This window comes from Dufourea novaeangliae, unplaced genomic scaffold (genome assembly GCF_001272555.1).
Source record: "Dufourea novaeangliae isolate 0120121106 unplaced genomic scaffold, ASM127255v1 scaffold109, whole genome shotgun sequence".
NCBI lineage: Eukaryota > Metazoa > Arthropoda > Insecta > Hymenoptera > Halictidae > Dufourea > Dufourea novaeangliae.
The window spans coordinates 2,314,160-2,327,092 of NW_015373997.1; the positions used below are offsets into that span (position 1 = coordinate 2,314,160).

General features: G+C 40.1%; 1 protein-coding gene across 2 annotated transcripts in view; it reads right to left on the bottom strand.

Annotated features, from left to right (window-relative positions):
* Positions 1 to 12,933, bottom strand: part of LOC107188057 (protein FAM46C) — a 143,352-nt gene that overhangs the window by 58,962 nt on the left and 71,457 nt on the right. Inside the window, exon 1 of one of the 2 annotated variants that reach the window (XM_015576291.1) lies at positions 9,782 to 10,421. The exons of the other annotated variant lie outside the window; for it this stretch is intronic. The gene's annotated coding sequence lies outside the window, so the exon portion shown is untranslated. Of the gene's footprint in view, positions 1 to 9,781; positions 10,422 to 12,933 lie in introns of those variants that run through there. 2 annotated transcript variants of the gene reach the window in all.

Consider the following 12,933-nt stretch of genomic DNA (forward strand, 5'->3'; position numbering starts at 1 on the left):
CACAATGCTTTCTACCACTTCTCCCCAAAATGAACCACGAAAATATAAACCTGATCACGAATAAAGTCCATCGATAAGAATCAAAGGAATTCTTCGCGGAGAAGGAAGTCACGCGACGTTTCCAAGCGAGGAATCACGATGTCGCCCTGACATTGACGTGTTCACGGGCGTAATATTTCGCGTGTTCGCCTTTCGCCAGGGGCCCCGACAATGTGATTTAATTTAATTTCACGACCACTTGATCGCCGTGCCGCTTTAACGACCACGAGGTTAAAATCGAATTCCCCCCGGTCGTCGACACCACAGGCTGACGAAATTCCACAGATTGCCCCCCACCCCCTTCCACTCTTCGTATATCTAAAAGACCGCAGAAAAGAACAACTCCCCCACTTTTGCCTAATTGCATGGCTACACTAAAAATACATATTCTTAATCTTCCTCCCGTATGATTTCACTTCGAGTTTCCGGTTGGCCTGTGCTTCTTTGACACGGTTATCATGCGTTCCGTCTGAGCAACGCAAACAACGCGTCACGCGGCCGACACGATGATCACTCATGAACGAGTGACGTTCCAGATAGAAGCACCTACAGCTTAAGGTGGCTCACGAAAATTTTGAGTAATTATAAATTTAGTTGAAAATTTCACAGAATATTCTAAGCTCCAACTTTCGATTGCTACCAAAAATACTCGCAAGGTCAACGATAAAGTTATTGAAAAAGAAACGTTGGAAAAATGTCTTTTTAACGGAACTGTAGTTGATACTAGGAAGTTAATCACTTCTTATTTAGTTACAAAACATGACATTTTTATTAAAAAATTAGGTGGTTATAGTTTTTGTACTGTTATACCGGAAAATAAAAATTTTTGTGTTTTGTAGTTCAACTAATCCTTATTAAAAGTGAAAACCCTTAGACGTCTATTTTTTGATTCCGCCAAAATACAGGGCATCAAAGTTGGTAAAATGGGCCATAGTATATCGAATAAAGAATTAGAATAAAACAAAAATGACTCATTATTATTATCTTTTTAATCAACATTCCCTTGTAAGAACTAGTCCATGTTAGTGTAACCAACGTGTTTTATTGGCAGAGCTGTTATTTGTCGCCTCGTGATACATCAACGAAAGGAGGAAGTGCATCGGGGGAATGAGTGAAAGGCTCGCGTAGAATGCAACATTGTTACGGGGAGCATTCTTCGGTGATCGATCCGCGGGGCGATCCGACAGTTCAATGAGAAAAGGGAGAAAAAAGGAGCGATGAAATTGATAATACCGCACCAAAGAAAGGAGGAAGTGAAAGGTAGAATATCAGGGCTCTCGACGGACTTAGTCGGAGTGATAGTAGTATAAAGATAGTAACGCATGCAAGTACATTTCAGTTAATTTTATTGATGTGAACTGTATCGAAAATGAAAGGAGAAGAAAGGAGAATGTATACTGATAATAAACGATCGGTATTGTTGTACAATTAAGGGTCAACAATATAAAGGATTTTATAATTATTTTAGAGAATTAATTATTGTGACATACTACAAGAATATTATGCAACAAATACTCATATCATGGTTCAAAGCGTCTACACGTTCGATCATCCGACGATCCAACCATATACGAATATACACGAATAATAGTTACATATACATAAACACATATTATATAACAAATACCTACTTGTTAATTGGTGAAGAAAACAATACAATTCATGGGTCTTTGGTTCGATCATCCGAATGATCCGTATGGATCGCCCAGTCCCCGCGCGATTTCAGCGACGAACACGATCGAGATCCACAATGATGCTGTGCAACCGAGGCGAATCATCCGGCGCGAAAATAATAGGAAGAAAGGAGGAAGTGTCCGGGTGAACGAGTGAAAGGCGTGATTGGAAAATTCAGTGGCGAGATTACTGCAGCACACGGGGGGCTCTCGACGCACGTACGCGCGTCGTATCGCGTCACGTAACGTCCGCTATCTCGATTCGCTCTCCCAATAGGAATCGATCGGCGATGCACAAGCGAAACATCCATTCACTGGGCCGAGAGACACGAAAGATAAGGACGAACACACAGGTTGTTGGCCAACCTGGTGGAAAACGTATGTGACGAGAGACGGGCGACAAATGGGTTTTCTCCTGCTTTCGCGGCGTCAATTTATTCGTGGTGCTTCCCGTTTAACCCTTTAACGGTCATACCTTTAAATCGTTATTTCAAAATGATGAGACTGATATATATATATATATGTTGTATTTTGTTATTTTGAAGTCTGAAATATGAATATTAAACAGATCTATTTTTTTCATTTTCTTTTCTGAATTTATTTTTGGAGGGAACATTTGAATTTCTCCACTGACAGAGTGCAAACCTACTTCATATCAGTGAAATTAAAGATCTTTGTTGATAAAAGATAGATATTAACTGGTGACAGAATTTCACGCATTTTTAAAATGATAATTGCAAACACTGGGCGTTAAAGGGTTAACCCTGAAATACAGAAAATTCATCCCTTAATGGTGATGGTTTTTGCAAAAACAAACATAAACTTATAGTGTAGAATAATATTTTTTATGTGACTCATGTTCGAGAAAATTTTGTTGAAAAAATGTTTCGATAGGAGTGGTACGGTGCCTGACTGTTTTTGGGTACTTCTACTTCTGGGAAACGATGACTGTATGGTGTCTGACTATTTTTCGGTACTTCTACTTCTGGGAAATATTGATGGTGATACGGTGTTATCTGTGTTCCATCAATTTTAACGCCTTTTTATCAAATTATTGGGTAAAAACCAATAATACTATACTCATTGACAAGATTTAGAAAAATTTTGCATAAGTAGAAATTGCCAGTTATAGTCAGACCCAGAAGCTACGTGTTGTGCAATGTCGTCGATTTAACCGAAACCAAAATCTGATGTCAAAAATTAAAAATTATAAAAGTTCAATATATACAAGAAACCTGGAATTTAAAAAAAAAAGTTTAAGAGTCCCCATTAGGCAGCTCACAAAGTTTGGATATCAAGTACTCAAATTAGCGTCCAAACAGATCTCTCCAATCGTTACTTGACTTTCTACAATTCTAGACTCCAATTTATCCGAACGTTACGAAACAAATAAGGGGAACGCTATTTTCAATATTCCACCCACCTCGCTTCCAGCGAGCTGACAACAGGACGCAAAATACAAGCGCGATAGAGAAGACGTGGAATCGGCTTTCAATGGGGGATCCACACAACAGCATGGAAACTGTAACCGAGATAAGATTATTTAATTTGTGTCGGTCGTTCGATCTGTGATGCACGCCCACGGAATGTCAAACGGGGGGATCCCCTAAGGTTGGACGATTGCGCAGAGGCAAGCGTCTCTCTCTCTCTCTCTCTCTCTCTCTCTCTCTCTCTCTCTCTCTCTCTCTGTTTTTGGCACGTTGCACCGCTAATTGCGCAGTCAACAGGTTGTTTGCGAGCCGGCCGCGACAAAATCACGGTTAAATAATCGAGGTGGCGTCCGTCGCCGGGAAGAATTTCATTTGCAGAGCAACGACGACGGCCGTTGTGTGTTGCAACCGTTCCTCCTCTCGCATTCTTCCGTCGCAGCCATCGAAGCGGATCCTCTTCAATCTCTTGTTTGTCGCGCTCGTTCGCTCCGTCGCTCCCGATCGCGTATTGTTAGAACGATTACGAAATCCCTCGTGTTCGCGAGAATACATACACACACGCACGGTTCGAAGTGACGCGCGACCTAGGGCAACCGCGATTCGCGGACGGAGCGCAACAGGCTTTTTCTGTCTCTCTCACCGTTAAGCGTTATCCGCGAGCACTTTTACGCTTTCAGCTACATATACACCTAACGCTGTTTTTACACGATTTTGAAATAACAGGATCGAAGAAAAAAAAACCGCCTTCCTGCTTTTTACACGATTTTGAAATAACAGGATCGAAGAAAAAAAAACCGCCTTCCTGCTTTTTACACGATTTTGAAATAACAGGATCGAAGAAAAAAAAACCGCCTTCCTGCTTTTTACACGATTTTGAAATAACAAGATCGAAGAAAAAAACCGCCTTCCTTCTTTTTACACGGTTTATTTCCTTTAACACGGTGCAAGAATTAAAATCGTTTTTGTTTTTTTTTTTCATGCGTGTTATTCCGTGTGATACGCTTTAAAAATTATCGTCAATGTGGGCAAATGAAACAGAAGGAAGAAAGATAGTTCACGAAAAGTAACTTATTAGTTCACGTAGGGCCGTGATGGGTAAGATAAGCTTTTTTTTTTTCAAATTAAGGCATACATTGATTAGAGCTTAAATTTGATCATGTATTGAAGTATATCGGTACATTATTTTGTAGTTAAATGAAAAATGATTGTCTGACACCCAATAATTAGATAAAGTGTCTCACTAAAATACCTAAAAATTGCTGAGAGTGGCACAAAATTATATATAAATTTTTGTCACTTTTTTTGCACGTTTTTTTTACACGATTTTTTGAGGAACGTATCTTCCGAGTAAAAAAAGGGATAAATGTATCTGAGCCCTAGAGCCAGAATGTATTAAGTCATAGTTTGTAAATTTGAGAGGGTAGCAAATCAAAGATGCCAAACCCTTGTGACTTTGGAGCCGTTTGATAAGAATCCAACGAGAAATGATTACTTCCTTCGAACTGTTGAATGGACTTAAGACAAGTCTCGATATGTATAGATGGCGAATATGGCATTAAGTCCTCTATCTGATGAATATTACACTACTTTGACTCGGAACACGATATGGACTTATATTATTTACCATCGGAAAGTGTGAAAAATTTGATATGGAAAAGATGTGAAATGTCATTTTTTAAGAAAAGTGGACTTAATACAATCTTACTCTGGTGTTCAGATGTATGTGATCACGTGTCGTAATCGACGGTTAAATCGTATGTTATTCGTCTTTCGGACTTCTTTGTCCAGCCGTGACGACGCGACTTAATTCGTCGCGATCTACATTGTAGATTGACGAAGACCTCGACCCTGTACGAAGAAACGATGACTCTCGAGGTGCGGTTCTATTTCATTGACAAACAAGATACGGTTACCTTTTCCACACACCAAAGTTGCTAACTCAACTGTTAGTTTCTTTCTTTTCAAATTTTAACAGCAACCGGCAGTTCTTTTAAAGTTTAGATTCAACGCTTTAATTACAATTCTTTAATTTCGTTATCTTAACCCTCCGTAACCCTCCTGGGTCTTTGATGGTACAAGCGAAATTTTGGGCTCAAATATCTCCAAAAGGAAGGAATTGTTATCAAACAAAAAAACTTTTCAATATTCAACTTTAAAAACTATTGGATCATGTAGTAGAAACACTGGGAAGTGTCTGCATTTTTCTAGATTTCTTGTATCATCCTAGAGAAATACGTTGACAAAGAAAAATAATATTTTTCTCATTTAATGTGTTGTTTTAAAAAAAGTGAGTTTGAAAATTCATGGAAAATACATAGCAGTCGCGTTAGGCAAGTCCTATCGTATTGCTCGTGTATTCAACAAATTTTCAAATTCGATTATCTATAAAACGAAGTATCACCTGAAAAGATTTTATTCATTTTATTCGACTTATTTTTGTATATAAAACCACCACGATTCTGGGAACACCTTATACATATATGTAAGTAAAAATTCCGTTTGCGCATCTAAATTCAACCTGCATAGACTGACAAAACCTCGTTCTCAGGTGCTACTTTGCACATAGACTCAAGGTCCCATTCATGAGAGACTCGAGAGTTAAAATGGAATTAAATAACAATAAAAACAGGAGTCTATTAAACCATACGAAATATACGATTACATGGCGAAACGAGCGATTAGTATTAGCTAATTCCAACAGACAGTACCAAATATGAACGTCCAGTACAAAAGGTCATTAATTTCAGAGATAAAGTACCATTTCGCGGTGCGTGAATATTCGTATCAAACACGTTTAAACGAAATCAATTAAATCGTAAAACGCTTGGGCATCGAATATTTTCCTGCGCTTGCGTATTCCATTCGACTGCAGAATAAAAAATTGAAAGGTAACGTCAGATTAACCTTTCGCACAAAATAAAACAATCAAAATGTCAGGGAACGTTCCACAGTCTCGTGTTGTGTTCTCCAAAAAATGTAATAACGCTCGGAGCACCGTTAATAAATCACAAAACAACAAATCGTATCGAATGGAAAGTAGAAGCAGGACACATGGGACAGGACCTTCTTTGTCCCGTGTAAAAGTGTGCGCATTTATCGGCCCAAGGACGTACGCGCGAGCGAACACTTTCACGCGGTTCGAATATATGGAGCTTACACACCGATGGACTCGCGGAAGGAAAATAATGAAGATTTTTAGTTGGCCATAATCGCAGAAAATTTTGCCTGAAAAACGATACATGAACAGCACGCAATCCACGGGTATTTCCTGTTTCGCCGCGGTTTAATACACAATGACACGACGAGGAAACTTATGCAAACACTGTGTTCGACTAATTAAGAGACTTGTGACGGTCTGAACATCTACATCAATTATTAACACTAGAACTCCCAGTATTGTGTGCCTACGAAATTAAATTGTGTAATAGAATGATATACAAAATATATAAGACAATATTTAAAAAAAACTTAGAATTAAAAGCCGACATAAATTTTGTCAAAGCACAATTTTAATTTCGGTAATGGTAAAATAGTAAATCTGTAACCCGTCATTATGACGGGTTTGGTAGTTCCAGTGTTAAGAATGACGAGAAAAAAATATTCTCTAAATTTTTTTTTGTGAACCTTAATTTTTGTTTGTTTTTTATTCTAATAATTAGACTATGGATGTTTGTGTAAATCCATATTTTGTAAACGGCAAATTTCTCGGATAGATCATGTATTTTCTTTTTGAATCTGCAAAAATGCATTTGAATCCCCAAAGTTGTGTTTTTTGTTCCCATGTTCAGGGTTAAACTGACTGAATAGCAAACAAGGAAAACGAATTTCCAAATTATTACCAACAAGTTTACATACAGTAAAATCTAATTCCGAATAAACTTTTTCCCTCGATTCGATTCGACATTGAATCGAATTGAACACACGAGGAATTAATGAAACGATCACCAGAACAGTACACAAAAGGTAAAAATAACCAGTTGTCGCTGCTTGCGCCGTCTTGTCGATTCAATATGGGCACACAATGCACGCAAGTTATAAATGACAAAGGGGGCCGTGTGTAAGTAAATAAAAGCGATATGCTAACAAGGTATGGAAAACGACGTCGTCGAATAAACATCGGCGACGAACAGGATGCGATAAAATACAACAGGATAATAATAGGATTCTCCCGTCGCGACACAACGCCTCTAATCGGCGTGTTTTCCAGGACTACGTGTGTAATTACGTTTAACGGATGAATTAACAACCGGTATGAATTACATCCCCCTACCCTGTCTGCAGGGATCGTTTCTGAGAATACACGAGAGTGCGGCATGACCTTGATCAATTTGAGAATTCCGGGAAGATAACCGTTTTGCCCGCAACAATTCCGTCCCAAGGGGAAAACACATTTCCAATCAGTGATCCACGGTTCGGTTGAGTTCGTTCAGTTCAACTCCCATGGGATCGTGGATTGTAACGATTCGATGAATCACTTCGATATCTCTCGTTCGACCATTCGTTATTGAATATGGTGTTGAAATGAATTCGAATTGGGAGAAAATGCAGAATTAAATTGAATAAAAATTTCGATTATATCGCAATATTTTTGGAAATTTAAATTTCTTGGAATTATCTGTATTTGCAGAAAATCGAAATTATAAATTGAATATAAGGTTTAAATTATACTATTTGGAAATGTTCATAACTCAAATGGGCTTTAAAATTTTAGGAATGATCAATTGTTTCGAAGCAGACAACCGACTGTTTCCAATTGTACATATATTGAATTTCGAAACGACAATCTTGGGAAATACAGTTCGTCTCGAATTTAAAAGTCAAATTCGAATATAATCCATATTCTTATACCGAATTTTTATAATTGGAATTACAAATTTAATCGTTCCTGGCATCGACAATTTATTTTCTCACGTGCAATCCATGAAAAGTATGATTCGTATTTCGTAACATGAAAAAACGGTTGGATATTCCAAGGAAAATATTTCACGGTACTGCTATTTAAGTTAAGTTTTACTGTCTAGCTGTTCACGCTACGTTTTCGATGTTACTTCATCTGTGTGCGTGTTGCAGTCTTGTTTAAAATTACCATTACACTCATGTTTCAAGTACACTACTGTAGAATGTTTCTTATACCGGTTCGAGATAAGCTTGAAATATTTCCAATTCCTAAAATTCGAAAATAAAGTAATTTGCACAGCCCTTCGGGAACAAATAACTCAAACCGGTACGAGATACTTTTACTTCGTTTCATCCGTACTGAAATGGAACACTGTTATATTTGTATTATACACTGTAGACATTCACTTTGCCGCCATATTGAATACTTCTATCAGGTTGCCTCAAGAGATGTGTCGTGCTCGTAAAAGTAGGTCGAAAATAAAATTATATTTAAATTCCGATGTAAATTCAATTAATCAAAATGTCCGATTAATTGGATTTTCCGTCGTACTGTCTAAATACATTTCAAATAAAACAAAATAAACAAGATACAATTACATAGAACTTCCATAAAACACTAAATTCATGAATTCTAGACCTGCTCTTTCGACACCCATTTCTAAATTATCTTTTCGACCAAAAAAAACTATCAAAGACCAGTATATTTTAACAAAGAATTCACGTAAATCAAACAAGAATTTAGATCATAACCTAAAACTCTAAATTACGAAATATGAATTTTGACGCTATACTAAATGGAATAATAATTAACGACATCGAATCAATTGTTAAATTTGAATATTACCGATCAATTACAACCACAAACAGGATTCAAACTTCATACGAACGAACGTTATTTAAATCGACACGTTGCACAAAACCTAGAAATCTTTTTAACCCATCCCAATTACGTACCACCTCGAATTTCGCCCATCCCTTCCCAAAGCATACGGCTACTTCGTTTCCTCTGGAATGACGAGTGGAGCCACGGGAAAGACAAAGAAAGAGAGAAGAAGAAAAAACAGCTATGTACGGTCGCGGCGAAAGGAAGAAAAGGACTTAGGAAAGGTCGCGCGCCTGCGCGGACGCCGAGCGTTCTAGAAAGAGCGCGGCCGTTCGTATATCCGCGTTCACGGACATATACGGGCTGTTTTCGAAACACGGTCGGTAATGCAGTCTCGCAGGACGCTTCCGTCGTCGACGAGACGTATCACGAGCAACAAACATCACCCCGTCACTTCCTTAAACAATTCTATCCGAGAAACGATTCGAATATCGTCAACGACGCAGTTTTCTAGAATGGTCTATGGCGCACGAGCGGCCCCTGTCTACGGATTTTCCTCGTCAGACTGCGGACTTCCGGTTAGATTAGCGCGACGACGAACGTTCCGTGCTCGTAACGGATCGCTGGATAAACACTTTTGCATATCTCTCGGCAATTTAACATTTTCGGTACAACGACACTAAAGCGCAATGTTATTCCTAACGGCCAAGGAAATATACGGACATATGAATAGCATTTCGAAGCCGACTTGTAGGTGTACCAGTTCTTCAGCGAGCATTCTATAGACTACTTGTGTACTCGTTATTCGTACCCAAAAGGTTAAGAACGTCTTTATAATAGTTGTTCCTATTTTGTTTCACCAGTCGGTCATACGGGGAGCCCGAGAAGACAAACGTCATTAAAACAGGTGTACTTACATTTTGTAAGAGCGTCTCCTAGCTGTCGTCGGGGCACGGATGATAGAAGCACACGGTGGGTCTCACTGATGTCGCTCGATCCACCCGAGTTTTACATATAATATCCGATCCAATCGTTCTCCTCCTGGTTGTCCACTTCTCGTAGGAATTGTTACGCGCGTAACCGATGCTTGTATATTAACGCCAGTCCTCGCTCTTGCACCACACGTGAACGGCTCTGAGCCGGCGAGAGACGTGTGTATGTGTATATAACCGGTGATACGGTGGGACAGAAACGTCGAGAATAATACGTTTCTCGCAGCCAAGTGTCTCGACGGCCGGATATATCAGAGATGTTCACACTGGATCGTCACCAATATCGTTGTCTCTCGGGGGGCACCTTCTTCTTCAGCTGGTTTAATCACCAAACAGGAAAATGAAAACGGAAGTGGGAGTTGATACAAGCTCGGTCGACGGTAGACACCGTCTCTCGCTGCCCGTCGTCGGTGACGGGCAGACGGCGAGAAAACGAAAACGAAACGTCGGCCAGCGAATTGTAGTAAATCGAAGGTCCTGTCCGATCGATTACGATCACACGAATATCACTGTCGCCCGAACAAGCCACGGTTACTTGCTCGCTTGCTGCTTAGCCCCCCGCGGCTGTTTGTAAACACACCGGTTTTAGACGGGGAAAGGAGCCACGGAGGACGGTCACCGTCGTGTACCGTTTCCGACTGGGAACCGAAACGGGGTGACGGGGGGGGGGGGGGGGGGGGGGGGGAAGAGAGAGAGTGACGGAAACAAAAACGAACAACACAACTTTGTATGTAACGGATATACAACGTCGAGGGGGTCTACACGTCGACGACACCACAAGTCGCCGCGGCGAACCAATTGACACTGACAGCGCGGCGTTCAACTCGAGCGCGCACGCACTCTACCGATCCTCCCCACCACTACCATCGCCACTCTCACCTTCCCTCTTACGTATATAGACACTTACCCCTACCATGAAGTTATCCCTACTACCCCAACGACGGACGGGGGACGTGAACAAAAACATCATCCGCGCGCGTTTTGTTCTCCTCCCGCGTCGCTTGCGTCTTCGTCGAATCGACGATGATTTTTGGTGAATCGGTAACAGCCACGTTTGGCGTCGAAGAACGCCGGCCGGTTGGACGACAGTATCTCGCGGGGAAAAAGCGTGGTGTGCGTGGTGTATTTTTAATTTTTCATTGGATTCGCGGATATATCCTCGTGCGGTGGTAACCATGTGGCGTGTGGGACCGAACGGATTTTCTCGTGAGCGAATTCTCCGCCGCCGCTGCGGCTCAAATGTCATGCGTCATAGACCAGCGGCGTCGCGCGCTCGAGCTAAAGGTTATTTTGACTTCGCGCCGCCGCGCCGGTACTGCCAACTTTCCGACTCCTGGTTTTATTTTCAGGGTGAGGCCGTGAATTGGACGCAATGGAATTTCGATGATTGTAACCGAGATGAAAGATGTTCGAGGGGGTAGTCCGTTGGGCTGTGAACGTGGATAACTTTGTGTGTGATATTTTAGGATTGCAAAGGGGGGTTTAGGACAGTTTAAATGAAATTGTTATTCGTTGAAATAAAGATTATTCTTTTCGTTGATTGTAGAACTGCCAACTACGACTATAATCGCGGTGAAGTAGGAAATTTGAATATAAATGTTCGTATAAAAGGAATTTTAAGAGGTGTGCTTACTTATACATAGAGTGTTTAATATTGTTTTTGGGAGTTTTAAAGTCCTGATTTGTTGGAATAAAGATTCTTTTGTCTTCAATTATAGTCCTGACATCCTGCGATTTTATTTTCATGATAAAACATTGAATTGAAATGTGAATGTTACGAGAAAGAAATTTCTACGGGTAGTCCGTTGAACTGTAAATGGGGGCAGGGTCACCTTGCCTTTGAGGGTTGCCAAAGCACTGTGGAAAACAGTTCAAATACAATCATGTTTTGTTGAATATAGGTTACATTAACTTTAATTGTAATACTGCCAACTTTAAATTCCGATTTTATATTGAGAAAGGAATTTTAAGGGGTAAGTCTACTGAACTGTGAACAGGATAGTTTGAATCTTACCTTCAGGGGGTTGCAGGGAAAACGTAAACGAAACTTTTATTCTCTGATTAATACCCTGAGCCTCATTGTATCGAAAAAAATTTTATAAGTTAAGGAAATAACAAACAATTGAATTCGAAGACATAAAAATCATTTTCTACAGATACACCCATTTGCAACTGTACTTCACTAATGAAAATAAGAAAAGATAAAATATTGGCGTGCTTTGTTTTCCGTTAACGTGTTTTAAAAGTGGATGAAACGTGTCAATACATCTAAGATACCAATGTCTAAATATATCGTTCCTGGAGATTATTTATAAATCACCTCTGTCTCTTCCGTAAACTACTCCCAGAAATGAATGAAATCCAGAGATACGAAGCTCATGAAAGCCAGTCAAGTGTTATGTTTAAACGCACCGCGCGATGACACAGTTTTCAATGCTCGGCTGTGCCTCATGATGCGCTTCAAACGCAAATAAACATTTTATGAACTGCACAAATCTTATCTACCCGCGGTTATCGCGGCACTTATGCAACAACGGCGATGATTTACAACGATACCAGGACTGAATGGACGTTATTGTTTCGTCGAAGATTTAGGACCCTTTAGTCACTTCAGGTAAACACAGTAAATGCAAGTTCAATCCCATCCCCATTTTTTTTAGACGATAGACAACGCATCTCGAACTTTACCTAAAATAGCCTACGCCGTTTAAATGTTTTCACTTGTTATTTTCCAATAGTAACACGTTCACATGTGCAACGAAATTCTGTTACGATCAATACACAAAGGATCGTTCGCGTGAAGGTGCAAAATCGAGCGAGCTGTAGGGCAGAGGATTAACTTTCGGCCAACGGAACCCAAATTCGATTGAAATGGTAACTGTCGAGATCCCTGCTGCACAGACCACTATAATAATACATTTCAGGTCAAAATTCGATGTCTTCCGCTTCCACAGCTTTCCAAGCGTTCCCCCAGCTGCTCGAGCATCACGGTGTTCACTTGCACAATAGCGCCAGGATAGCCTTTTCTTGATGTGGGAGGACACTGGAACGAAGGTTCAATGGAAACGCTGCGCTCT